Genomic DNA, 20,505 nt, shown 5'->3' with positions numbered 1-20,505 from the left:
TAGCCAAGACAGACAACAGGTTACTGACTTTTGGAACTGGACCAGAGCTTTTTCTATGCAGATGCTGTTGGCTGCATTCTTTTACTTTTCACATTAGACCTCATTTTTCTTTTACATGCAAGCATTGCGGTATATGCTTTGAATCTGTGAATGTATTGTGGAAGCCTATCAGGCTTATTTTCGAAAGAGAAGGACGCCCATCTTTCGACAGAGATCGGAAGATGGCCGTCCTTCTCACAGGGTCGCCCAAATCGGTATAATCGAAAGCCGAATTTGGGCGTCCCCAACTGCTTTCTGTCATGGGGACGACCAAAGTTCACAGGGCCGTGTCGGAGGCGTAGCGAAGGCGGAACTTGGGCGTGCCTAACACATGGGCGTCCTCGACCCATAATGGAAAAAAAAGGGCGTGTCTGACGAGCTTTTGGACGACTTTACCTGGTACTGTTTTTCTTACGACCAAGGCACAAAAAGGTACCCAAACTGACCAGATGACCACCGGAGAGAATCAGGGATCACCTCCCCTTACTCCCCCAGTGGTCACTAACCCCCTCCCACCCTCAAAAAAATTCTTTAAAAATATTTTTAAAAAAGTCTCTATGCCAGCCTCAAATGTCATACTCAGGTCCATCACAGCAGTATGCAGGTCCCTTGAGCAGTTTTAGTGGGTGCAGTGCACTTCAGGCAGGCGGACCCAGGCCCATCCCCCCCTACCTGTTACGTTTATGGAGGAAACAATGAGCCCTCAATAACCCCCCAGAAACCTACTGTACCCACATCTAGGTGCCCCCCTTCACCCCTAAGGGCTATGGTAGTGGTGTACAGTTGTGGGGAGTGGGTTTTGGGGGGGCTCAGCACACAAGTTAAGGGAGCTATGTACCTGGGAGCAATTTATGAAGTCCACTGCAGTGCCCCCTAGGGTGCCCGGTTGGTGTCCTGGCATGTCAGGGGGACCAGTGCACTACAAATGCTAGCTCCTCCCAGGACCAAAGGGCTTGCATTTGGTCATTTCTGAGATGGGCGTCCTTAGTTTCCATTATCACCAAAAATCAGAAACGGCCAAGTCTAGGGACGACTATCTCTAGGGATGACCTAAATGTCAAGATTTGGGCATCCCCGACCGTATTATCAAAATGAAAGATGGAAGCCCATCTTGTTTCGATAATACGAGTTTCCCTGCCCCTCCACCGGGACGTTTTGCGAGGACGTCCTCAGCAAAACTTGGGCGTCCCTTTCGATTATGCCCCTCTATGTGACCCCTGATGAAGGTTTTTCCGAAACTTGGCCAGGTTGGGGTCCTGTTTCCATTAAAGCTGACATTTGAATAAATAGCCAAACTATTCCCCCCGAATAGCTTTCTCACTGGGGATCTCCAACTTTTTGCATTCCGGATGGACAAAAGGTTCCTTATGGGACTTTCCAAAAACTTTCCAGCAACGTAACTCAAGAGATGAATGTTCTCAGCTTGTTCTCACAGGACGACGTCACTGGCATCCTGTAAACAAACCGAACAGCTGCCATAAACAGATTTCTTTCTGCGGATGAAAATCTGCTTGCTACTTCAGGTGGAAAATTGAGGGGGAGCTAGCTTCCTCATGACACCACACTGGCAAGATTTAATCATGGGTGATAACCCCCCTTAGTCTATCATTTGCACCGAGGGGATGGAATTAGCATTCAGCAAATCCTGATGCTCGGTGAGGCAGAACGTTCCCTTATATTTACATCAAATAGTTTTTGGATGGGGTTGGAAGTAATAACGACGATAATGAAGCTCCGGCAGGAAACACAAGTTCTGAAGAAGCCTGGGGGAAATGATAAGGAAGCTGGCTGAGAAACACAGCTGTACGGACGGTTTCTATAAATTACAGTGGAACTCTCTGCATGAAAGGCCACAGTAACTTCTTTCGGAAGATATATTTGTGATAAAGTGCTGGTAAATAAAACCTTAGTAAAACATAAAGCTGCATAAAATTGCATTATCTTGAAAGGACTAGAAGCATCGCTACAGTAACAGCATCGCTGTTTCATCTTATTTGGCAATGTGCTATCTAAGGGCCCTTACTAAGCTGCGGTAAAAAGTGGCCTGCGGTAGTCTGGATGCGTGAATTTGGCGTGCACTGGGCCATTTTTTATTGCCCTGGGCTTGGTAGCATGGAATGGGTTTCTGCCAGATACTTAAGTAGAGGAGTGTGGTAGCCGTGTTAGTCCACTCTTAAGGTTATCAATAGAAATCAAACAAAATAAAACATGGAAAAGAAAATAAGATGATACCTTTTTTATTGGACATAACTTAATACATTTCTTGATTAGCTTTCGAAGGTTGCCCTTCTTCGTCAGATCGGAAATAAGCAAATGTGCTAGCTGACAGTGTATATAAGTGAAAAACATTCAAGCATTGCTATGACAGTCTGACAGGGTGGGAGGATGGGGGTGGGTAGGAAGTATGCATGGGGACATCAAAGTATATCTTTGGTATTCTAACAGGGTGGGTGTGGACAGGTGAGGGGAGGGTGATCAACAGAGACATACAGCTTTATGGTTTATAATGGGCTAGGAACCCCAGGTCCTTGTTAAGTCCTTTCTGTTGGGTGTTAAAATATTCAATCATTCTGACTTCAAAGGTCTTACGTTCTTGTATGGTTTTAAAGTTACCTTTGAGGATTCTCACTGTGAAGTCACTGGTGCAGTCACTGGTGCCAGATACTTGTGACCTGGATTGGCCACTGCTGGAAGCAGCATACTGGGCTGGATGGACCATTGTTCTGACCCAGTATGGCTATTCTTATGTTCTAAGTTACAGTATGTGTCCAGGTGCAGAGTGGTGTATATAGTCAGTCACCCTACATATTAAAGGCTTGGGAGATGAGCCAGGCTTTCATAAGCACCGCCATACTGGGAAAAGACCAAGGGTCCATCAAGCCCAGCATCCTGTCTCCGACAGCGGCCAATCCAGGCTTCAAGAGTAAAGAAAAACTTTCTATTTGTTTTAAATCTACCATATTCTAGCTTCATCTTGTGTCTCCTGGTTCTATTATTTTTTGAAAGTGTAAACAAACGCTTTACATCGGTCCGCTCTACTCCGCTCATTATCTTGTAGACTTATCATATCACCCCTCAGCTGCCTTTTCTCCAAGCTGAAGAGCCCTAACCTTCTCAGCCTTTCCTCATAGGGAAGTCATTCCATCCCTTTTGTCATTTTCGTCGCCCTTCTCTGCACCTTCTCCAATTCTTTTATATCTTTTTTGAGATGCGGCGACCAGAATTGGACACAATATTCGAGGTGCGGTTGCACCATAGAGCAATGCAATGGCATTATAACATCCTCGTGTTTGTTTTCCATCCCTTTCCTAATAATACCCAACATTCTGTGTGCTTTCTTAGCTGCCAGAGCACACTGAGCAGACGTTTTTAACGTCTTATCCACGATGACTCCCAGATCCCTTTCTAGGTTTGTGACTCCTAACGTGGAACCTTCCATGACATAGCTGTAATTCGGGTGCCTCTTACCCACATGCATCACTTTGCACTTGTCAACATTGACCTTCATCTGCCACTTGGACGCCCAATCCCCCAGTCTCGCGAGGTCCTCCTGTAATCTTTCACATTCCTCCTGCGACTTGATGTACACCTGCTTTCTGAAGTACAGGTAGTCTCAAATTATACGTAGCCCCTTTGGGAGTAAATTCCAGAGCGTGGGGGCTACTCCTGAGAAGGTTCGCTGGCGGGTATCACATCTACAATTTCTTTTGATGAGGGGGACAGATAGTGATGAACCTTGAGGGGCCCTTAGAGGGTTAACTTATCCTTTAAGTACTCTGATCCACTTTGTCTGAGGACCTTGAAAATCAAACATTGGGTTCCTTTTACTAAGCAGCGGTAAGCCCAATGCGGACTTACCACTCGCTATTTAGGAAGTACCACCGGGCTACCATAGCAGCCCAGCGGTACTTCCCACCCCTACCGTGCCGTCATTTCCGGCGCTACGAAAATTTGTAGCACCTGATAGTACCCGGCGGTAATCAGACAGTGCCGCGCACTGCCCAGTTACTGCTGGGTTCGTGCCGGAGCTCTTACCGCCACCTCAATGGGAGGCCACGTGGCAACCGCTTAACTTGCCGCCCGGGTCTGAATGGCGTCGGTAAAAGGGGGCCATAGAGTTTTAAATTTAGCCAAGATTCTAGTATTCTGTAAAGGAAAGTAAGCGTCTGCGTTCCCCAGGGCCGCTGAGAGACTGGGCCAGGCCCGGGGCAAAGCCGCCCCAAGGCCCTGCCCCCACTGCCGCCCCCCCCCCCGAGGTCCTCGCCGCCCCCCCTCCGTCCACCACCGGGCCGGGACCCCCTGAATTCAAATCACAGCGCCTCACCTTGACCTCGCTCCATATGAAAGAAGCGCAGATCGCCTCCCTTTGGGCCTTCCCTCCCTGTGCCCCGCCCCCTTGGAGGCCCGGGGAATTTTGTCCCCCCTGCCCCCCCCTCTCGGCGGCCATGGCTTTCCCTCCTATGCATGTGCATTGCAGCACAGCCCCTCCCCCCATCTATCGCCCTGGGAACATCTATATTAAGCACAATTATAAGCACGTGCCGTCTTGTGACCTTGAGAACATAAATGATTAATTTGGTGAGCATGCCTCTTGTTCTCCATCTTCCTGTTATAAAGGAAGTACAGTTTCTCAGGTTGGCAAATTCTATTTTGTCTTTCTTCACTATTTCTTTCTGGAATTCTCTTAGTTTATTGATTAGAGCAAACGATAAGCAAACGTTTTGATCTGGCGTCCTGTTGAGACTCCATGCAGGGCCGGTCTTAGGCAGAGGCGACCAAGGCGGCCGCATAGGGCCCCGCACCTAAGGGGGCCCCGGTCTGCCTCCGACCTCCGCTCGCCTCGGACGACCTTCCGCATCATTCATGATGATCCCGCAGCTCGGCCACTCCACTTCTGGGGAGGGGAGGTTTCATGATAGCATTGTGATTATTATTTCAATCAGTTTTTTTTTTGTACAAGTTTAGCTTCATTTGTCTTTACTTGAAATTTCATAAATAAAAAAAATTTCTAAAAATGGAATGATCTTATCAATGGGGTGGAGCTAGGGTGGGGGCGGAGCTAGGGCGGAGCTAGGATGGGGCCCCACCAACTTGGTCTGCACAGGGCCCCGCACTTGCTAAGACCGGCCCTGACTCCATGACACATTGTGGCTTTCCCAGCACCATTTGGTCTAACCATTCCCTGAGAGCAGCATCCGTCTATATTTACATATGGGACTCACTCCAGGTTATTTGACTGTACTGATTTCCAACATCCATCAGTGTCTCTATGACCCCTGAGGCAGGCGGGTTTGCCCCGCCGAAACACAGTCCCATGCCGGGTCTATACTGGTGCAAATAAAGGTTTTCTCTTGGACAATTACCTGAGTAAAATCATACGAGTAGCAATCTACCCACCATCCTGTTTCCAACAGCGGCCAATCCAGGTCACGAGTCCCTGGCAGAAACCCGAATAGTGGCAACATCCCATGATAACAATCCTAACTCAAGCAGTAACTTCCCTGTGTCTGTCAGTCTCAATAGCAGGCTATGGACTTTTCCTCCAGGAACTTGTCCAAACCTTTTTTAAACCCAGATACGTAACTTCCTCAAGTGTACCTTAAGATACTAATACATGAAAAATACCACTTAAAAAGAAATAAAAGGCCATTTTACTAAGCTGTGCTAAAAAGTGGCCTGGGCTGTTACGAGCGCGTGGTTTTCCTATATGCTGAGGCCACTTTTAACATGGCTGTAAAATGGCCACGTTTTCCACTTACTCCATTAATGGCCATGCGCTATTTTCCCAATTAGCGTGTGGTCAGCGCATGTGCCGTTACCGACACCTATTCACCGGGCGGTAAGGGCTCCTGCACGAACCGCGTGCTAAAGCGATTAGCGTGCAGAGAGCTGCAAGTCAGATGAAGACCTAGATTGTGAACACGACGGAGAATTTTGTTTCTGTGGCCCTGGAGTGAGACTTTCTCCGTTTCTCTGTTGCTTTTGGTGCAGTCTACGGTCAGATGAGCATCGGGTAGATTTCTGTCGAACAAAGGCAGCAGTGAATGCAGAACTGGTAAGCAGGGTTGAGATTAAACGGGTTTAATTGCCCTGCATGAAGCTTGGCTCTCAGATGAGCTTGAGTACTGCTGAGAACTCAAAGACATGACAACTGGGTCCCAAAAGACCGTTTATTTTTTTCAGAAAATGTGCCTGACTGAATCATGCCATATGGATTGCCTGTTTGAAGGTGCTTTGCGCCACAGAAATGGGATGAAGGAACGGGAAACCAAGAAAAAGCACATTCACACGCCTGAAAATCTGCGAAGACTGAGGAGTTTTCCACATTTAATACAAAACATGACGAAAGCATTGCGCTAATAAAATGCCTCAGTATTCACGCCATGAATTTATTACCGTAATTGTCCGGAAGCTCCTGAATTTATTTATTTATTAGGATTTATTTACCACCTTTTTGAAGGCAATCACTCGAAGCGGTGAACAGCCAGAACAAGTCAAACATATGCAATAGACAATTAGATCAGTAAAAATATTCAAGTAACTAAGTACGACATAATATGCCTACATTACACTGTCAACACCGCAACAAGGAAGGATTCCCTACGGAGAAACGAACTGTCCAACGAAGTAGGGAGGGGAATGTAGGTCAACCAAAAAACACGTAGGACGCCAGAGGTAGGTACGTCAAACTCTTTATTCTCAGAAAACGGATACAATAGATCTAACATGGTCCCGTGTTTGAGAGGTGTGGTAGCCACGTTAGTCCACTTTTAAAGGTAATCAATAGAAATAAAACATGGAAAAGAAAATAGGATGATACCTTTTGTATTGGACATAACTTAATACATTTCTTCATCAGCTTTCAAAGGTTGCCCTTCTTCGTCAGATCGGAAATAATCAAATGTTGGTAGATGACAGTATATATACGTATATGTAGATAAATCCATTTTTATATTTTTATAGTTTCTCTATACATAGATACATACTACTACTTATCATTTCTATAGCGCTACCGGATGTACGCAGCGCTTCACACTTGAGCATGGAGAGATGGTCCCTGCTCGATAGAGCTTACAATCTAATTATGACAGACAGACAGGACAAGTAAGGGATGAAGTAACCTGTTCTGGGGCAAAGGGAGCATGAAAACGAAGAGCCGACAGGCGCATGGGCACCCCCCCAGCGGCGTGCACCCGGGGCGGACCGCCCCCACCGCCCCCCCCCCCCCTTGGTACGCCACTGCAGTCTCGATTAACCGACCTTCACTGATCCGATTATCTGTCACGTCCGACAGACACCACCACCCCCCCCAGTGACGTCACGCGGCTTCTCGTTCTGTTTTCCGAACCCGGGATCCTACGTTTACCACCGTTGTGAGCTGGGACCCTGCTTCTACTGTCTTTGTTTCTGCATTGTTCGAGGTGTTACCATTGTTTTCCATATTATCCCAGTTTCCATTTATCTGACAACGGGTCAGTCCCGTTTAGGTCAGATAATTGAGACTTTACTGCATGTGAATGTAATGTGCCTTGAGATACCGATGAAAAGACAAGAGCTAAATACACACTATATACAAGAAGATAAATTAGGCTAGATGTAGAACATGCTAGCAATAATAATTTCCACATTCAGTCTTTAATTACACTCAACTTGTAATTAAACTCTGGAATTTGTTGCCAGAGAATGTGGTAAAGGCGATTAGCTTAGCGGAGTTTAAAAAAGGTTTGGATGGCTTCCTAAAGGAAAAGTCCATAGGCTATTATTAAATGGACTTGGGGAAAATCCACTATTTCTGGGATAAGCAGCATAAAATGTTTTGTACTTTTTGGGGATCTTGCCAGGTATTTGTGACCTGGATTGGCCACTGTTGGAAACAGGATGTTGGGCTTGATGGACCTTTGTTCTGTCCCAGTATGGCCGTACTTATGTATTTATTCTCCATGTTATAAAATGTTTAGCCCAATAGGTCTAGATTCTATAAGTCCCACCTAAAAAAAAATCAACACCAAAAGAAAGAACAAATCATTAAGAAACTCCAAACTGCCCAAAACACAGCAGCCAGACTCATATTTGGAAAAAGGAAATACGAAAGCGCTAAACCCCTAAGAGAAAAACTATACTGGCTCCCACTTAAAGAATGTATTGCGTTCAAAATTTGCACCCTGGTTCACAAAATCATTCACGGCGAGGCCCCGGTCTACATGTCAGACCTCATAGACTAACCAACCAGGAACAGAAAAAGGTCGGCATGCACATTCCTGAACCTCCACTACCCCAGCTGCAAAGGACTAAAATATAAATCAACATATGCATCCAGCTTCTCCTACATTATCACGCAACTATGGAATGCGCTACCATTTGCCACAAAAACAATGCACGACCTAACTAACTTCCGAAAATCACTAAAAACCAACCTGTTCAATAAGACATACCACAATGATCCATCCTAAATACCAGACGAAACTCATACCAGGACTGGACAAAACCGAACTCTCAATACTTGACTGCTTCATTTACTTTGTTACTAATGAACTTTAACGCAAAACCACTTTATTTCTCATTCCGGAAATGGCGATCGCCATTACGGAATAATGTAAGCCACATTGAGCCTGCAAATAGGTGGGAAAATGTGGGATACAAATGCAACAAAGAAAGAAAGAAAGAAAAAAAAAAGCCTTGGCGTATTCTATAAACTACGCCTAAAGTTAGGCACTGTTTATAGAATACACCTAATGCCTGCGCCTGCGATTAATGGGTCCTTTTACTAAAGTGTACTGAAAAATGGTAGTGTAGACGTGAGTGTTGGGCGCGCAGAGAATTATTTTTTAACACTTCTACAAAAATGCCTTTTTTTGTTTGCTGAAAACGGACGTGCGGCAAAATGAAAATTGCCCCGCGTCATAGTAACATAATAACATAGTAGATGATGGACAGAAAAAGACCGTCACGGTCCATCCAGTCTGCCCAACAAGATAAACTCATATGTGCTACTTTTTGCGTGTACCCTACCTTGATTTGTACCTGTCCTCTTCAGAGCACAGACCGTATAAGTCTGCCCAGCACTATCCCCGCCTCCCAACCACCAACCCCGCCTCCCACCACTGGCTCTGGCACAGACCGTATAAGTCTGCCCAGCACCATCCCCGCCTCCCGCCACCGGCTCTGCCACCCAATCTTGGCTAAGTTCCTTAGGATCCATTCCTTCTGAACAGTATTCCTTTATGTTTATCCCACGCATGTTTGAATTCCGTCCATTTTGGGTCTGAGACCTTACCGCAAGCCATTGACCTAGCGGTAAGATCTCATGCGGTAACTGGGCGGTAATGGTCTACGCGCATCCGAAGATAAAAAAATATTTTTCAGACGCGCATAGCAGACATGCACCAGAATTGAAATTACTGCAAGGGCCATGCCATGCGGTAACCGGGCTGTAACTCCAATCTGGCACCCGTTTGGCGCACATAGGCGCCTATGCGGCTTAGCAAAAGGGCCCCTTGTAGTTGCGTCCATTTACACCAAGTAAAAGTCTCAGTAAATCAGCCACCACTACAGCAAAATCCAGAAACGTTCTAGAATATTTGTCTTTGACAACTTTTTGATACTGATGTATAAATATAGTTCCACTCGGCGTTAATATCTTGCTTATCACAGGGACAAAACTCGCATCGTGTATTATGCATGAAGAAGGCATCTACCATCCTGTATCTAACTGCATCAGTGAATGAGGAGAGAAGAAAATCATATTTAGGAATTTACAGTATAATATAATAGTCCTGTGTTGAGAAGCAGAGGGAATTTAAATACTGGCCTTTTCCTCCACCCAGATCAGTTTCCCAGCCTTTTATTATTTTATCCTTTTTAGTTTTCAAACTCATCCAACAGCGGACTGTAAATTGGAAGCACCTCTTTCCATGTCCCTATCTTATTATGAAACTCTTTTTCCTGCCTCCCAATGTATTGCTTTGGTTCTCTAAGTGCTAAACTGTTTGGCCACCACATGCCTGGCCAATAACAACTGAATACATATCTTTCAATCACCCTTTAATCTGTTGAAAGGATTTAATGGAACTCTGTGACTTGGCTTTACCCCAGAATAATTCAGTCAATGTACATATCCCCTGGTAGCGCAGCTCATCATTCTAAGGGCTAAAGGGTTAATATATAAAAGGAACAGGATTGTTTTAACCAGTGGTCCTTAGTGACAAGAGAAGGTGGGGAAAATGGAGGCCTTACGGCAAAGGTGAAAGTTGGTATGCGAACCTCAGTAAAGGGGAATAAAAAGAAAGGTGAACTAGAGGTCAGGGAGGGGATGAGGAACAGGGTAGGGCTGGGGAGAGGACCAGAGGCAGAGGACATTGACAGGCAGTGGTGTGCTGGAGCAGGCTCTCACAGGCTCGCAAGAGCCGGTTGTTAAGTTTTTAAGAATTTTGGGAGCCGGTTGTTAAGGTAGGGCCCTCCATGACTACTTTAACAACTGGCTCCCAAAATGTGGGCTTGGGCCCCCTGCTGAATTCTCTTTTACTTTGCTGGTGGGGATGCTGAGCCCTGCCAGCCAAGTAAATAGACTACTGCTGCTTCCCCGCTCCTTGTTTCCAGCTCTGGGCAGCAGGCTGGGACTTCTCGAGCAAGGGAGGGAGGAGAGAGAGGCAAGTGTTGCTCCCCCCCCCCCCCCCGGGCCACCCCTGGCCCTTCCAACTGCAGAGCTGGCTACGTCCGGAGAAAGAGCCTGTTGTTAAAAAATGTACCAGCACACCCCAGTTGACAGGGGTGGGGGCTTGGGAAGGGATTGAGTACAGAGGGTTGGAAACGGGGTCCTAGGGATTGAATGAAAAACAGAGGGGGAGGGAAAGCTGGAGACAGGGGGGAAGAGGGAAAGTGGAAGATGGGAAGTGAATAGACAGGTCAGAGGTGAAAAAAAGGAGACAGGATCCGAAAGTGGAGAGAGGGGGAGAGAGGCAAATGTAGCTATGAAAGGGAAAGAGCAATGTCACAGGCAGATGCCAGGAAGGAAGGGAAAAGACATAGCAAATGGAAAATGGAAAGAAGACTTTGGAAACTGATTTCGGAGATCACAAAAGGAAGAGTGGAAAGAGACCAGGCATTCATTAAAAGAAATATATTGGCTGTAAAATGAGAAAATGTCAGCTTGGAGAATCTTGGTATTTTGCACAGGAGGAAATGCAATTCTGTGTTTGTTTCTCTGGTTTTATACTGCTCTCGGAGGTTATGACTTTTGGGAAAGGGAAATGGGACTTGATATACCGCCTTTCTGTGGTATTTTGCAACTATATTCAAAGCGATTTATTTATTTATTTATTTATTGCATTTGTATCCCACATTTTCCCACCTCTTTGCAGGCTCAATGTGGCTTACAATAGTCATGAATAGTGGACATATATTAGAAAATATACAATTAGTGTTACAGAAGGATCTTGGGAACGTGAAAAAGATAACGTACGATAGTAGAGAACAAGCAGATATTTTGAGATAGTTCTGAATATATGTGGAGGAGTTGTGTATATTCACATTGGTAGATCTTTGTGGTATGCCTTGTTGAAGAGATGGGTCCTTCAGTAGTTTGAGGAAGTTCATTAGTTTGTAAGTCGTTTTTAAGTTATGCGGCAATGCGTTCCATATCTGTGTACTCAAGTAGGTTTACATATATACAGGTACCTATTTTGTACCTGGGGCAATGGAGGGTTAAGTGACTTGCCCACAGTCGGGATTTCTGCTTTTAATTTTTGATCCTTTATTTTGTAATCGGTGTGGGTTGATTTGTTTTCAGATGTGAATGAGATGAAGGGATTCTGCTACCATTTCGCTTCTGTGAAAATCCTATAGCAGTACAACTCGCTCAGCTTTTCCGATAGGAGGTGTTTTGGTGATCGATAACTCCAGCGCTGCCTTTCCAAAGCTACAGGTCCAACTATCTGAGTTAGTGCTGTTGTAATACACAGGTTCTGATTGCTACAGTACCTGAGTAGCTTATTTGCTGGGTTTTGTGTTACTTCACAAAGGATCTGCAAGTGGAGGGATTTTGTGTTGCTGTTACTAAAGTGACACTAGAATTTAAACATATTTTTTCTGCAGCAAACTCTGGGGTCCTTTTACTAAGGTGCACTGAAAAATGGCCTGCGGTACCGTAGGCGCGTGTTTTGGGCGCGTGCAGATCCAGTTTTCAGCGCGCCTTCAAAAAAACCTTCTTAAAATTGTTGCCGAAAATGGACGTGTGGCAAAATCAAAATTGGCTCACGTCCATTTTGGGTCTGAGACCTTACAGCCAGTCATATTGACCTAGAGGTAAAGTCTCACGTGGTAACCGGGCGGTAATGACCTACACGCGTCAAATGCCACTTGGCGTGCGTCCGATACGCGTGTCCAAAAATAAAAATTGTTTTTTGGATACACATATCGTACGCACGACAAAAATGAAATTACCGCAACAGCCGGGCGGTAACTCCATTTTGGCGTGCCCTGGGCGCGCATAAGACGCTTACGCAACTTAGCAAAAGGGGCCCTGTAAGTGTATAGACTCCAGAACAGGTAACGGTTTCTTGATGTTGGCAGTAAGTTTAGTTTGAATGGGACCGACATTCAGACCATGGGAAGCAGCCCAGCTAACTTCTGCAGTCAGCAGTGAGCCAGATTTTCAATGCCGGGACATTTCCTGTGATCCAAGATCTGGTTTATTTTTGGCAGCTATAAACTTTGCTGGCTAAGTCAGTGTTGGCTGGCTAAGTTCATAGTGGCCAAGGATAGGCTGCTATTTCAGTGACCTGATTTAGCCATCAAACTTAGCCAGCAATAAACTGAATATTCACGGCTAGTTGGAGGTATCGCACGATATAACCAGTTAGCCACTATCCCCTGGATTCTATATAGCGGTTCTTGTATACAGACAGTATTCCTAGATCAGGATTCACAGTGGTTCACAAAAAGAGAATTTCAAACAATGAAGAGAAGTTACAGAAACCCCCAAACAACCTTATACAAAATTAAACTTGACCCTCAAATAAATGGGTCTTAAGCACCTCCCTAAAAGATAAATCAGTAGGCCGTAATTTCAGGAGCCTAGGAAGTACATTCCATTACCCCTTGAAAAGGAAATGATTTTTCCAGAATGGATTCAAATCTAACAGTTTTCATAGAAGGAAGACCTAATGTTAAAGTTCGAAAATAAAGATTTCTCTTTGAAGAAGAGACCATCAATAAATCCACCAGACCTTCTGCATTAAACCCAAAAAGCGCCTTATAAAACATACGCACCACTTTAAAACTGATGCGCTGCGCAATAGATAGCCAACGTTCCTCCTTCAGTACAGGTAAAACACTATCAAATCGGCTCAAAACAGAAATCAATGTGGCCACCGTATTTTGCAATAGCTGTAGGCGAACTTTCAATTGACAAGGAATCTGAGAATATAAAGAGTTACAATAGTCTAGTTGGGGGGAGAATGGCCTGAGCCAAAATTCTAAACTCTTGTTTATGTAAAGAGGACCTAATCGCCCACAATTGCCTCAGTCTTAGAAAAAAATCTCTTACTTAGAGCATCAACCTGTTTTTCAAAAGTAAGGGTAGTATCTAAGATAACTCCCAAAACTCTAGAAGATTTTTGCATTTGTATCCCACATTATCCCACCTATTTGCAGGCTCAATGTGGCTTACAGAGACCTGTTATGGCATCGCCATTCCAGGATGTCAAATACAATTGGTAATGCAAAAAAGATACTGGATGGGAAAAGAAAGTTAAGCAGATAGTTATATAAAGATGACTTTCAGAGCTGGGTCGTTGGCGAAGTGGTATAGTTAAGCTATAGGTTCTCTTTGTAGGCCTTGTTGAAGAGATTACGTCTTCAGAGATTTACGGAAGTTAGATATTTCGTTGATTGTTTTCAAGTCCGTTGGTAGTGCGTTCCACAACTGCGTGCTCATGTAGGAGAAGGTAGTCGCATGTATTAGATCCCTCAATTTTCAAACTTTCACCAGAAGCTAAAACTACAGAACTATTTGGAATGTTTTCCCCAAACCAGAGTAACTCGGGGGGGGGGGGGCTCTTTTACAATGACGCACTAGCATTTTTACCACAGGCTAATAATTAGTGCAGATTAGTGCAGATAAATGCTAGAGATGCCCATAGGTTATAAAGGGACATCTGTAGTGTTTAGCACACGCTTATTTTTAGCGTGCGCTAAAAACGCTAGCGTGCCTTTGTAAAAGGCCCACGTGGAGGGGCATAATCGAAAGGGGCGCCCAAGATTTCCTGAGGATGTCCTTGCAGGACATCCCGGCAAAGGGGCGGGGAAACCCGTATTATTGAAACAAGATGGGCGTCCATCTTTCGTTTCGATAATACAGTCAGGGACGCCCCAAATCACGAAATTTAGGTGAACCTTAGAGATGGTCGTCCCCGATTTTCGGCGATAATGGAAACCGAGGATGCCCATCTCAGAAATGACCAAATGCAAGCCATTTGGTCGTGGGAGGAGCCATAATTTGATAAAAGCAGCATGGTGCTTCATGAATTCTGATGCAGAAAAAAACATCCAATGGACTAAACCAGCTCAGATCAGAAGCTTTATTCACAGTAAAATGGACTCGACACGGACCGTGTTGCGGACGCAAAGGCCTGCTTCAGGAGTCCCTGTAAGTTGCTAATATATGGCTGCGCAACATTCTGCAAGTACCGAAGCCAAAACCTAGACAATACTACTACTACTACTATTTAGCATTTCTATAGCGCTACAAGGCATACGCAGCGCTGCACAAACATAGAAGAAAGACAGTCCCTGCTCAAAGAGCTTACAATCTAATAGACAAAAAATAAATAAAGTAAGCAAATCAAATCAATTAATGTGAACGGGAAGGAAGAGAGGAGAGTAGGTGGAGGCGAGTGGTTACAAGTGGTTACGAGTCAAAAGCAATGTTAAAGAGGTGGGCTTTCAGTCTAGATTTAAAGGTGGCCAAGGATGGGGCAAGACGTAGGGGCTCAGGAAGTTTATTCCAGGCGTAGGGTGCAGCGAGACAGAAGGCGCGAAGTCTGGAGTTGGCAGTAGTGGAGAAGGGAACAGATAAGAAGGATTTATCCATGGAGCGGAGTGCACGGGAAGGGGTGTAGGGAAGGACGAGTGTGGAGAGATACTGGGGAGCAGCAGAGTGAATACATTTATAGGTTAGTAGAAGAAGTTTGAACAGGATGCAAAAACGGATAGGGAGCCAGTGAAGGGTCTTGAGGAGAGGGGTACTATGAGTAAAGCGACCCTGGCGGAAGATGAGACGGGCAGCAGAGTTTTGAACCGACTGGAGAGGGGAGAGGTGACTAAGTGGGAGGCCAGCAAGAAGCAGATTGCAGTAGTCTAAACGAGAGGTGACAAGGGTGTGGATGAGGGTTTTGGTAGAGTGCTCGGAAAGAAAGGGGCGGATTTTACGGATGTTGTAAAGAAAGAAACGACAGGTCTTGGCGGTCTGCTGGATATGAGCAGAGAAGGAGAGAGAAGAGTCAAAGATGACCCCAAGGTTTCGAGCTGAGGAGACAGGGAGAATGAGAGAGCCATCAACAGAAATAGAAAATGGGGGGAGCGGGGAGGTGGGTTTGGGGGGGAAAATGAGAAGCTCGGTTTTGGTCATATTTAATTTCAGGTGGCGTTGAGACATCCAGGCAGCAATGTCAGACAAGCACGCTGAAACTTTGGTTTGGATGCAAGGTGAGATATCAGGGGTAGAAAGGTAGATTTGGGAGTCATCAGCATAGAGATGGTAGGAAAAGCCATGGGATGAGATTAATGAACCAAGGGAAGAAGTGTAGATAGAAAAGAGGAGGGGACCAAGAACAGAACCCTGAGGTACGCCGACAGGCAGAGGGATAGAAGTAGAAGAGGATCCACCAGAGTGAACACTAAAGGTGCGGAGGGAGAGGTAGGAAGAGAACCAGGAAAGGACAGAGCCCTGGAATCCAAGTGAGGACAGGGTATCGAGAAGTATGCTGTGATCGACAGTGTCAAAAGCAGCGGAAAGATCAAGAAGAATGAGGATGGAATATTGACCTCTGGATTTAGCCAGTAATAGGTCATTGGAGACTTTAGTAAGCGCAGTTTCGGTTGAGTGGAGAGGGCGAAAACCAGATTGTAATGGGTCAAGAATAGCATGTGAGGAGAGAAAATCAAGGCAGCGGCGGTGAACAGCACGCTCAAGTAATTTGGAGAGAAAAGGAAGGAGGGAGATGGGTCGGTAATTAGAGGGACAAGTAGGGTCAAGTGAAGGCTTCTTAAGGAGAGGTGTGACCACAGCATGTTTAAAGGCAGCAGGGACAGTCGCAGTGGAAAGTGAGAGGTTGAGAATGTGACAGATAAAAGGAATAAGAGTAGGAGAGATGGCATTAAGAAGGTGGGTGGGAATGGGATCAGAGGAACAGGTGGTACATTTTGAGGAAGAAAGGAGAAGTGTAGTTTCCTCAATAGTAACTTCAGGAAAGGAGGAAAGGGAATGAGGGGAAGGAGAGAGAGGGGAACGGACTAGTGGAGGGAGAGCTGGTGAGGTAGAGAAAGCAAGGTTTATCTTTTGAACCTTGTTGTGAAAGAATTCAGCAAGGGTCTGAGGAGATAATGAAGGGGGAGTTGGGGGAGGGGGCACCTTGAGGAGAGAGTTCAATGTGGTGAAGAGAAGTCGAGGATTAGAGCCAAGAGAGTTGGTCAGTTGGATATAATAATCCTGTTTGGCACGTAAAAGAGCAGATTGGAAGGAGGTCAGCATGAACTTAAAGTGTAAGAAATCAGCAAGGGCCCGAGATTTCCGCCAGAGGCGTTCGGCGGAGCGGGTACAGGAACGTAGGTAGCGGATATTAGAAGTCAGCCAAGGTTGGGGTTTTGTACGCCTTACAGGGCGGGTCATCAAAGGTGCAAGAGTGTCTAAGGCAGAGGATAGAGTATTGTTGTAAGAAGAAACAGCCTCGTTGACAGATGTGGATGGTGCCACAGTAGAGAGGAGGTTTGAAACATGGGAGGATAGAGATGAAGGGTCGATATCGTGAAGATTCCTAGATAAATTAGATAGGATAGGACGGGACTGGGAGGGAGGAGATTTAAGTGTGAAAGTTATAAGATGGTGATCAGAGGAGGGATGATCAGAGGCAAGGAAATTAGAAGGTGAACAGTTGGAGGAGAAGATGAGATCAAGACAGTGACCATTTTGATGAGTGGGGGAGGTGGAGCATAGTTGGAGATTAAAGGAGGACGTTAAAGCGAGTAACTTGGAAATATAAGAGTTGGAAGGATCATTAGCAGGAATATTAAAGTCACCAAGGATGAGAGAGGGGGAGGAAGGATCATGGAAGAAGGCAAGCCAGGCGTCAAAGTCACTGAGAAAGGATGAAAGGGACTTATCAGGGGGACGATAAATGACCGCTATTCGAAGAGGCAGAGGAGAGAAAAGGCGGATAGAGTGGACTTCAAAGGAGGAAAAACAGTGAGATTGAGGTGGAAGAAGGGGTTGAAATCTGGAGGAGGGAGAGAGAAGTAGTCCAACACCGCCCCCACGGCCAGCAGGGCGAGGAGTATGTGAAAATAGATAACCGCCATGGCACAGGGCTGCGACTGAAGCAGAGTCATCAGGGCAGAGCCAGGTTTCTGTTATGGCGAGCAGATGGAGGTGACGCGAGATAAAGAGGTCCTGGATATAGGGGAGTTTGTTACAGATAGAGCGGGCATTCCATAGGGTGCAAGAGAAGGGCAGAGAAGAGGAGGGGAGTAGAGGAATAGAGATGAGGTTAGAGAGGTCACGGTGAGATCTGTAGAGTTTGGATAATAGTTGGTGAGGAGGGCCAGGATTGGGATTGATGTCACCAGCTGAGAGTAAGAGAAGGAGTAAAAGAGAGCGGAGGAGAGTAGGAGAGGTGTGGCCACGAAGGCGTCGAAGGCGAGAGGTATTTAGGTGGAATGGGGAAGGCAAAATGGAGGGAAGAAAGAGACGGAGATTAAAAGCCAAGAGGGAGGAAGAGGGTAGGAGAGAAGGTGAGGTGATGAAGTCAATGGATGGGAAGTGAGTTCCTGTAGCGGAGAGAGGTAGGGGGTGAGGGAAAAGATTAGGAAGGGACAGAACTAGGAAGAGAATGTGAATAGGGGCCATAAATGATTAAGATACTTTAGCAACTGGAAAAAAGATTAGATACAAAGAGAAAAATGCGCGGCACCTAGAGCGGAGGCCCTGAGTGGATCGGGGTGGACCTGGGTGTCACCCCGGAGAAGGCTGTAAGGATATGCAGATGAGCTGCAAGTCCTCCACAGCACCTGAAAGGCAGCCGGTGGTAGAGGTGGGCACCTCTCAGCTGAGGAAAGGCTTACCAGGGGTTAGGCCGAAGCCAGCATTCCTCCCCCTGAGGGTCGCCTGATCCTAGCCAAAAAGCACCTGGAAACTCTGTGCACTTGGAGAGAAGGCCCTGGGAAGATCGGGGTGGAACTGGAGTCACCCCGGATACAGCTGTGAGGAAATGCAGAAGGGCTGCAAGTCCTCCACAGCACCTGGTGGGAGCGCTGGGCACCTAGAGCGGAGGCCCTGAGTGGATCGGGGTGGACCTGGGTGTCACCCCGGAGAAGGCTGTAAGGATATGCAGATGAGCTGCAAGTCCTCCACAGCACCTGAAAGGCAGCCGGTGGTAGAGGTGGGCACCTCTCAGCTGAGGAAAGGCTTACCAGGGGTTAGGCCGAAGCCAGCATGCCTCCCCCTGTCACCTGATCCTAGCCAAAAAGCACCTGGAAACTCTGTGCACTTGGAGAGAAGGCCCTGGGAAGATCCGGGTGGAACTGGAGTCACCCCGGATACAGCTGTGAGGAAATGCAGAAGGGCTGCAAGTCCTCCACAGCACCTGGTGGGAGCGCTGGGCACCTAGAGCGGAGGCCCTGAGTGGATCGGGGTGGACCTGGGTGTCACCCCGGAGAAGGCTGTAAGGATATGCAGATGAGCTGCAAGTCCTCCACAGCACCTGAAAGGCAGCCGGTGGTAGAGGTGGGCACCTCTCAGCTGAGGAAAGGCTTACCAGGGGTTAGGCCGAAGCCAGCATTCCTCCCCCTGAGTATCAAACGCAAGAGCGCTGTAAAACAGAGTCGCGGCTGACGATTATATATTTGCAACTTACAATTTTGGGTGGGCCTGAGCCCATGCTGGGCGGGCATTGAATTCAGCCCCCATCTGGTTTGGTCCTCTTTAGGGTTACCATATTATGTCCCCCAAAAAGGAGGACACATGCCCGCCCCGCCCCCTTTCACATCCATGCTCTGCCCCCTGTCACATTTCCCCTCCCCCTGTCTCATACCCCGCCACCCCCCTCCCCTTACCTTACTACTGCCCTGGTGGTCTAGTGACCTCTTCGCACATTCAAAATGGCCACCAAGAGTTGAAGTGGGGGGAAGAGGGGTTGGTGGTTGAGAGGCTAGGATAGGGGAGGGCAGACTTATACGGGGTCTGTGCCAGAGCCGGTGATGGGAGGCGGGACTGGTGGTTGGGAGGCGGGAAATACTGCTGGACAGACTTATACGGTCTGTGCCCTGGAAAAGACAGGTACAAATCAAGGTAAGGTATACACATATGAGTTTATCTTGGGCAGACTAGATGGACCGTGCAGGTCTTTTTCTGCCGTCATCTACTATGTTAGTCTCGCGAGGTCACTTCAACTCTCGGTTGCCATTTTAAATCGGCGCCGAGGATCACCAACAGGAAGGATGCATGCAGGGCAGCGCTCTGGGCAAAAAAGAGGGGGCTCTTTCCTGTCCCGAAGGCGGAAAAGGTCACTAGACCACCAGGGCACTAGTAAGTAAGGGGAGAGGAGGCTAGCAATCTGCCCGTTTGGCTGGATTTCTGGACAAACGGGCAGATTGGCAAAACCCGCCCGGTTGCCCGGACATGTCCTCAAAAAGAGGACATGTCCAGGTAAATCCGGACATATGGTAACCCTAGTCCTCTCTCCACCCTTCCCTGCCCACAAACCCCACATATTAAATACTTAAACTGGCGGGGATTCCCAAACCCTGCCAGCTGAAGATTTCCTCTTCCTCCTCGAGCAGCCAGTACTGGTCCAAATGGCAGCCGGCAGCACTTGCCTCAAACTCATGCTGCTGATGGCAGGCCATGCACGCTCAGTGCTTTTGCATGTGCGGAAACTGAGCATGTGCAGAAGGGCCGGTCTCAGCATCAGCTCAAGTAAAGAGCTGCTGGCTGACATTTGGAAGAGCGCTGGCTGCCCAAGGAAAGACAATCTTCAGCTGGCAAGGCTTGGAGATCCCCACCAGCCACAGCAAGAGTGTCACAATTTTGGATGGGCCTGAGTCCGGGCCCACCCAGGCCCATCTGTGGCTACGCCACTGTTACAGGGACTCCTGAAGCAGGCCTTTGCGGCCGGAACACGATCCGCGTCGAGTCCATTTTCCTGTGAATAAAGCTTCTGATCTGAACTGGATTAGTCCGTTGGACGTTTTGTTCTG

At 46.9% G+C, this 20,505-nt stretch overlaps 1 protein-coding gene across 1 annotated transcript in view; it reads right to left on the bottom strand.

Moving 5' to 3' along the window:
- Window positions 1–20,505, bottom strand: part of DMD (dystrophin) — a 2,615,032-nt gene that overhangs the window by 1,624,658 nt on the left and 969,869 nt on the right. The window lies entirely within an intron of this gene.

This window comes from Microcaecilia unicolor, chromosome 4, assembly GCF_901765095.1.
Source record: "Microcaecilia unicolor chromosome 4, aMicUni1.1, whole genome shotgun sequence".
Lineage (NCBI taxonomy): Eukaryota > Metazoa > Chordata > Amphibia > Gymnophiona > Siphonopidae > Microcaecilia > Microcaecilia unicolor.
This window is presented reverse-complemented; position numbering and strand designations above follow the sequence as displayed.